The sequence below is a fragment of the Arvicanthis niloticus genome, chromosome 15 (genome assembly GCF_011762505.2).
Source record: "Arvicanthis niloticus isolate mArvNil1 chromosome 15, mArvNil1.pat.X, whole genome shotgun sequence".
NCBI lineage: Eukaryota > Metazoa > Chordata > Mammalia > Rodentia > Muridae > Arvicanthis > Arvicanthis niloticus.
In genome coordinates, this window is record NC_047672.1 from 40595397 (window position 1) to 40602763 (window position 7367).

A 7367-nucleotide genomic window follows, 5' to 3' on the forward strand; every position below is an offset into this window, starting at 1 on the left:
CAGCAGCTGTAAATTCCAGTCTGCCACCTCGGAGAATGCACTGTGGAGCCTGAGAATTTTTATGCATTGCTTTCCCATTTCAGGAAGTCTGACAGAAAATGGGCCGAGGACCAAATCTCATGAAGAGAATCTTAAACAGGATGCTACAACAGCTTCTCTTTGTCTGAACTCCTATTTCTACTGATGTGTCAAAGGAGGTAAAGAAATGAGAAATAAATAAGCTACTGACTCTTCCATGACAAAAGAGCCCGCCTCCTTTAAAAAAAAAATACTGCCAGCTGCCATGTTGCTTCAGTCACCCACGTTTTTGTCATCCTGTGATTTAAAAGTGCATTTCCCTTTGCTGTGAACAGAGTTCTCATCCAAGCAAATCCCAGAAACCTATACAGAAGAATCTCCAACATCACCTTGAATGTTCTTTTATTTTCCGTTTTAATATGATAATTGCAGACTTCTGTGCATTCGCGGGAGCCTCAAAAGCTGCAGGCACAGCCTGCAATGTACCAGATACGAATTTCCTCTGTTGTCTATGCTGACTTCTCACTTTGTACGCATCATTAGTTCCATTTTACCAACAAGGAAGAGCAACTTAGACTATTGATCTCCTGCGTACCAGCGCAGCCGTCGGATTCCCTGCTCTTCACTTTGTTACACTGTGTCTGTTTCAGCTTGTGGTCGAGTCTCAGCTTATTCCTCCAGTGAGAAAGATTCTCCTGCGTGTGATTTACTATCTCCAGGCACAATTGTCCTTCAAAGTCTCTTTCCTTCAGAGTGACACTTTTATCTATTTAATTGCATCCCTCCTACTTAACCAGAATAAGTCCAAATCATATGATGTTTTGACTGATGGCATGCACTGCTGTCTGCCTCTCTCCTTACTACTGTTCTACTACTAGTACTGTCTCAGAAATGCCTTCTTCACGCTTTCCTGTAAACCCCGCAGACCCCAGTCTTAGCCGTAGTCAACACGGTCCTGCCAAATGACATTAACCCAGAGGGTCCTTATTTTAAGGAAGACAGAACTGTCTAACTGAGTAGCATATGTATCATTTATAACTCACTTCGGGACTTATAACTCAGTCATTAGCTGTCCTAAGATTTGTTCCTGTCACAGTGGTTATAAGAAAGCAATAGCTCAGTCTGTAGGCTGATGTCTTAGGTTAGAAAGTTCAGAATACTAACTGGCAAAATGAAATAGAAGAGCGTTTATGTTGTAGGAAGTGTGTGTGTGTGTGTGTGTGTGTGTGTGTGTGTGTATAAATAGTCCCAAGAGCGTCAGCCTGATAGACTTCTCTTCTGCTACCTTTCCCAGCATACACTGTCATGTTCCAGGAAACGTATATTACGTCCAGTCTTCTAGCCCATGTGTAAGGAAGGCTGGAAAATAGTCTTCAACCTGTATATCCATGCATGCAGCTAAGGGAAATCGTATGACCACTCTTTAGCTTCTACAGAACAAACTAAGTGAATACTTTCATACAGCCCGGACAGATGTGATCCACTCAAACTCTGTAACACAGAGAGTTTGTATCCTACTTCTTGTCTATGGTTACATCGTAGACTTCTTTTCTGACATTCTTGGTGCTTACTTGTAAGTCACACCCCAGCAGCTGATTCTTCATGAAATGTCTTTGTCCTGGTCACTGCAACCCCTTTCTCAGTTCACAATTTATTTGTTACTATTAGTCTTTGTGTTCCCTATTTTGTAGCATACTTTTGTATGTATATTGTTTATTATTTGTCTAAATTCTGTGGGCAAAACTTATTTTGTTCTATTATTATTTCTATTCAGTATGTTCATAGATTCAGGTGATAGTTCTGATATTTCATTTGTGTATGTATTTATCACACACATATATATTAATATATACATAAACAATGAGCATAGTAAGTAAATTTAAAAGCCATTGTTTATGATAATCAATAAGGACCAACCTCAGTAAAGGAGGTCATTTATTTTTCCTGACTTAGACAGAGACCACAGGCTTATCCAGGGCTAATGACTCTTCAGCTACAAATGGATGTAGATTGGATCTGCAGAATGTGTTTTGGGTTCAGTCAAGTCTTATAAATGTCTGAGTGAATCCTCAAATTCTACTTGTGGACTAATAATATAATAGTGGCTTAGATTTGTAAAATGCTTTTACGCCTAACTCTGGACCACTCAACTTTCAATATACATTTATTTGATTGGTCATGTACAGAATAAAAAAGTAAGTTCACATCTCTGTGAAAGCACCAAGAATTTCCCAGGAGAGTGAGAGACTGAAGCAGGTGATTTCTAACAGCAATTTCTATGCTACTTTAGACAGCAACTTAAGAAAAAGGAGGCATCCAAACGTGCTAGTGCATGTGTAACAAACAGTATATATTTGCTCGTCTCCAAATCCACACCGAGCTCCGTTTTGTTAGCCAGATCACATGATGAAAAACATTGGCAAGCAAATGATATACTGGATCTTAACCAGGTTTGCTTAACTCCAAAGCTCACACTCTTAACCAACTTACAAAGGAGCTACTTTGTTAACAGACTTACAAGATAATTCCTCACAGTCATGACAACTTGTTATATATATCACAGATTGCTTCACACAGATAATTGATATTCAAGGATTTGTGACACAGTGAAAAATTTATGTTTGTTTAAATGTGCAGATGTATTTATTGTTGACACATATGTATCAAGAAGAAGCTATGATCTTATAAATGTATTTATTTTAGCCTAAGAATTGGAAAGGTGTACATCCAGTCTATAACCTCTATCAACACTGGACAAGAGAAACACAGGACAGTCTATTCCAGTCAAGGTAGAATGACAGGCATCAGGGACTAGATTTAGCTCCCTGTCTGGCATAAACAACTAAAAACTTTGCATGTAAGTATTTTAAACTAATTATTTTTGACATTGCTCATTAGGTAATAAAAGAAAAGAATTGATATGAAATTGATAAAAATAAGGTCAGTTCTCTGATTCTCAACTGTACTGTTTTGAGTGGATTTCCAGGATGTGGTTAAGGCAAAGAAAAGTGAGGTACAGCCTAGAGCAGTGGTTCTCAACCTTCTTAAAGCTGCGACCCTTTAATACAGTTTATCATGTTGTACTGACCCCCAGCCAAAAAATTCTTTTGTTGCTACACCATAACTGTAATGTTGTTAATGTTATGAATGTTAATATGAGGTACACAGGATATCTGGTATGTGACTTCTGGGAAAGGGTTGTTCGCAGGTGGAGAAACTCTGGCCTACAGGATACGAGGAATACAAGGGTTACAACTGAGCATGTGGGCACACCAAAGTGATACAGTTTGAAAAACAGAGGAATTAAGAGGAGAGAGGTATAAACAGCTTCTCTCTCTCTTTCTCTCTTTCTCTGTCTCTCTGTCTCTCTGTCTCTCTCTGTCTCTCTCTCTCTCTCTCTCTCTCTCTCTCTCTCTCTCTCTGTGTGTGTGTATGTGTGCATATCTCACATATCTCATTTGATTATTCATTATGGTACCCCTTACACGAGAGGATCAGGGTGAATTTTCTGGTGCCTGCAGAAAGCTGGGAATAGTGTCCTAGAAAATCTCATTGTTCATGGAGCATTGTATAGAACATTCAGGGAAGTTCCACCTCAGGTCCTGGGCAAAACCTGAGAATAAACACAGCTCTTCCAGCACCAGTGGATCATCAAGGGAAGGCCACTACCATCACATTGCTTCCATGTGATTTTAACTGCACCCAGAAATAGTTTTAAGAACATTTATAGAAAGCACTTTAAATTTATGTCCAAAAAAGACTTTCACAATGTTAGATATCAGATAAAAATTATCAAGGCATGCCCGAATAGTTAAGAAAACACAGCCCATAATGAGAAGGAAGTATCAATGGAAATAGATCCGGAACTTTCACTGATGTTATAACTATCAGAAAAGACAGTATAGACAGAGATCTACACATCCAAGAAATCAAGAAATAAGGAAGATATATGGTTGAAAGACTCAAATCAAACTTATACATGAAAAATAACAGGGAAGATATTCTGCATAGAATTAACATCATATCTCTCATTGTATATGAACAAAAAGAATACACATGGAAGGACCATGGCTCCAGCTGCATATGTAGCAGAGGATGGCCTTAGCTGGCATCAATTGGAGGGAAGGCCTTTGGTCCTATGAAATCTCAATGCCCCAGTGTAGGGGAATGTTAGGGTGGTGAGGTGGAAGTGGGTGCATGGGTGGGGGGCACCTTTATAGGAGCAGGAAGAGGAGGGGTGGGATAGGGGGGTTTTGAGAGGAAAACAGGAAGGAGAATAACACTTAAAATCAAAATAAATAAAATAACCAATAAAAATTAAAAAAAAAAACAAAGCAGCAAACAACAAAACACAGAAATATAAATCAGAAAAAGAAAGAGGAAAAAATTAAAACAATTAAAAGGCAGCCAAGCGTCAATGACAAACTTCAATGGCCTAATATGTATGTAATTGTATTCTCAAGGGAGAAAGTGAGATTTGAATAAATGTTATATAAGTGTATATAAGTGTACAAATTTTATTTTGATTTTTTATAAGATCACCCTACTTGAATGAACTCACTAATAAAACTATCACAGAAGCTGGATATAAAGTAGCTGCTCAAATGAACATTTGCCTCAAGCTCCACACATTTCCTGAAGCAGTGGGATTTCACCTAGGGATTTACATTTTAGCTGTCGATAATATTTTTGGCATCTATATAATGCAGAAAAGAAAAAGTTCCCATTATAGTTTTAAATCCAGAGAAACAATTACCTCTCTATATTTCACAACCCAATTAGATTGTTAAAAGATTCAAGAATATAAGAAAAGTCCGAGAAACAAAAAGAAAAAAATTTGATCAATTTTCTCTTAGTCATACATAGAAACATTTTATTGAAGCTAGAGGAAAAAGTCTCACACACAGGAGACTTATGATAGCTAGCTTCTTAACAAGATTTATGCAATAAATGCTTTTAGTAGCCTTTACTAATAAAACAAAACATATCACTATCCATGGTGTCATGGCTAGTTTTAAGTCAACTTGACACGAGCTAGAGTTATCTGAAAGGAACCTCAAATGAGAGAATGTCCCCAAAATATATATATCTGTAGGGCATTTTCTTAATTAGTGATTGATGAGAGAGCATCCCTGGGCTGCTATTTGTGTTCTCTATACAAATGCATGCTGAGCAAGCCAGTAAGCATCATCCCTCCATAGTCTCTGCATGAGCTCCTGCCTCCAGGTTCCAGCCTTGCTTGAGTTTTTGTCCTGATTTCCTTCAGTGATGAAGTATAATTTGGAAGTATAAGCTGAATAAACTCTTTCCTCCCCATCCCATGACAATATCATCTACAACAAATAGTACTGTAAGATTGTTTTTGTTGTTTTGTTTTCAGAAAATGGAACAGTGTACATAAGAAGCTCAACAGGATCTAAATACACCTCCTAGAACCACTAAGTGACATTGGAAGATGTGAAATGCAAGCAAGCAAGCAAGCAAAATATAAATTGTTTTTTTTTAACAATATATGGACAGCAAATCAAGTCAGAAATTAAAATTAAATAAAGCACTATAATCAAAGCAATTATTATGTTTTTCCTCCTGGGTAAACACATTATGATAGGCTATAGATTGAAAACTATACAAGACAACTGAGAAAAATTAATACCCATAAATGGAAATGCATGTCATGTAGATAGACTACTGAATGTGTTAATGTGTCACACTAAGTATTCTCCACCAAATGAGTTTTTACATAAATTGCCAATCTTATTTCAATAATATGAAAACTCAAAAATATCTACAACAATAAAAGAGTACATAGCTAAAAAAAAAACATATAAACAAGAGTGGGAAGATAATGTTAATGGATTTCAAAGATTCTATGATGATGTCAGTGTTGTGTGGCTATGGTGTTAATACAGACACATACGGTGCTGGAACCACTGTCCCTGAGCCCAGGCCATGCTGCTGCTGCTTGCCTGATGCCCCCATCATGCACTAGAGGTCTCAAAAGATTCAGAGTCCAAGATGGCAACCCTCAAGGTCCAGCTGATTGTTAATCTTAAGGAAGAACAGTCCCCCCAGAACAAGATTGCAGTTGTTGGGGTTGGTGCTGTTGGCATGGCTTGTACCATCAGTATCTTAACGAAAGACTTGGCAGATGAGCTTGCCCTTGTTGATGTCATGGAAGACAAGCTAAGGGGAGAGATGACGGATCTCCAGCATGGCAGTCTTTTCCTTAAAAAACCAAAAATTGTCTCCAGCAAAGACTATTGTGTAACTGCAAACTCCAGACTGGTCATTATCACAGCGGGAGACCATCAGCAAGAGGGAGAGAGCTGACTCAATTTGGTCCAGCGAAATGTGAACATCTTCAAGTTCATCATTCCCAACACTGTGAAGTACAGTCCACACTGCAAGCTGCTTATTGTCTCAAACCCAGTGGATATTTTGGCCTACATGGCTTGGAAAATCGGTGGCTTTCCCAAAAGCCGAGTTATTGGAAGTAGTTACAATCTGGATTCAGCTCGGTTCTGTTAACCTGATGGAAGAAAGGCTGGGAGTTCACCCACTGAGCAGTCACGAGTGGGTCCTGGGAGAGCCCGGCTACTCCAGTGTGCCTGTGTGGAGTGGTGAGAACATTGCTGGTGTCTCCCTGAAGTCTCTGAACCCAAAACTGGGCACTGATGCAGATAAGGAGCAGTGGGAGGATGTTCACAAGCAGGTGGTTGATAGTGCATATGAAGTGATCACGCTGAAAGATTGCACATCCTGAGCCCTTGGCCTCTCTGTGGCAGACATGGCCTAGAACATAATGAAGAGCCATAGGCGGGTGCATCCCATTTCCACCATTATTAAGGGTCTCTATGGAATTAATGATGTTGTCTTTCTCAGTGTTCCTTCTATCCTGGGACAAAATGGAATCTCGGATGTTGTGAAGGTGACACGGACTCCTGAGAAAGAGGCCTGCGTGAAGAAGAGTGAAGTGTCCTAGCACTTCACTGTCCAGGCTGCAGCAAGGTTTCTATGGAGACCACACACTTCTCATCTGAGCTGTGGTTAGTGCAATTGTGTTAAGGTGGTCTGGAGTAAAAAAAAAAAATAAAAATCTCAGTTCCCACAGTTCTACCCTGCTGCCAAGTGGTACTTGTGTAGTGATAACCTGGTTAGTGTGACAGCCCCACTGTTCCCAAGACAAACTGCAAATTGTGTGCAGGCTTTGATTGCCTGCTGCAATGCTGTACTATGCACCCTCAACAAACATGCCTAGGCCAATGAGTTCCCATAGTCATAACCTGGCTCCAGTGTGTAATCTATTATGCATATCTAGTGCATAAATGTTCTACAGGATATTTTATGTA

At 39.1% G+C, this 7367-nt stretch overlaps 1 pseudogene; it reads left to right on the plus strand.

Annotated features, from left to right (window-relative positions):
* The first annotated feature begins 4283 nt into the window (after nucleotides 1–4283).
* LOC143434564 (L-lactate dehydrogenase A chain pseudogene) lies at nucleotides 4284–7130 on the plus strand (annotated as a pseudogene).
* Nucleotides 7131–7367: the final 237 nt, after the last annotated feature.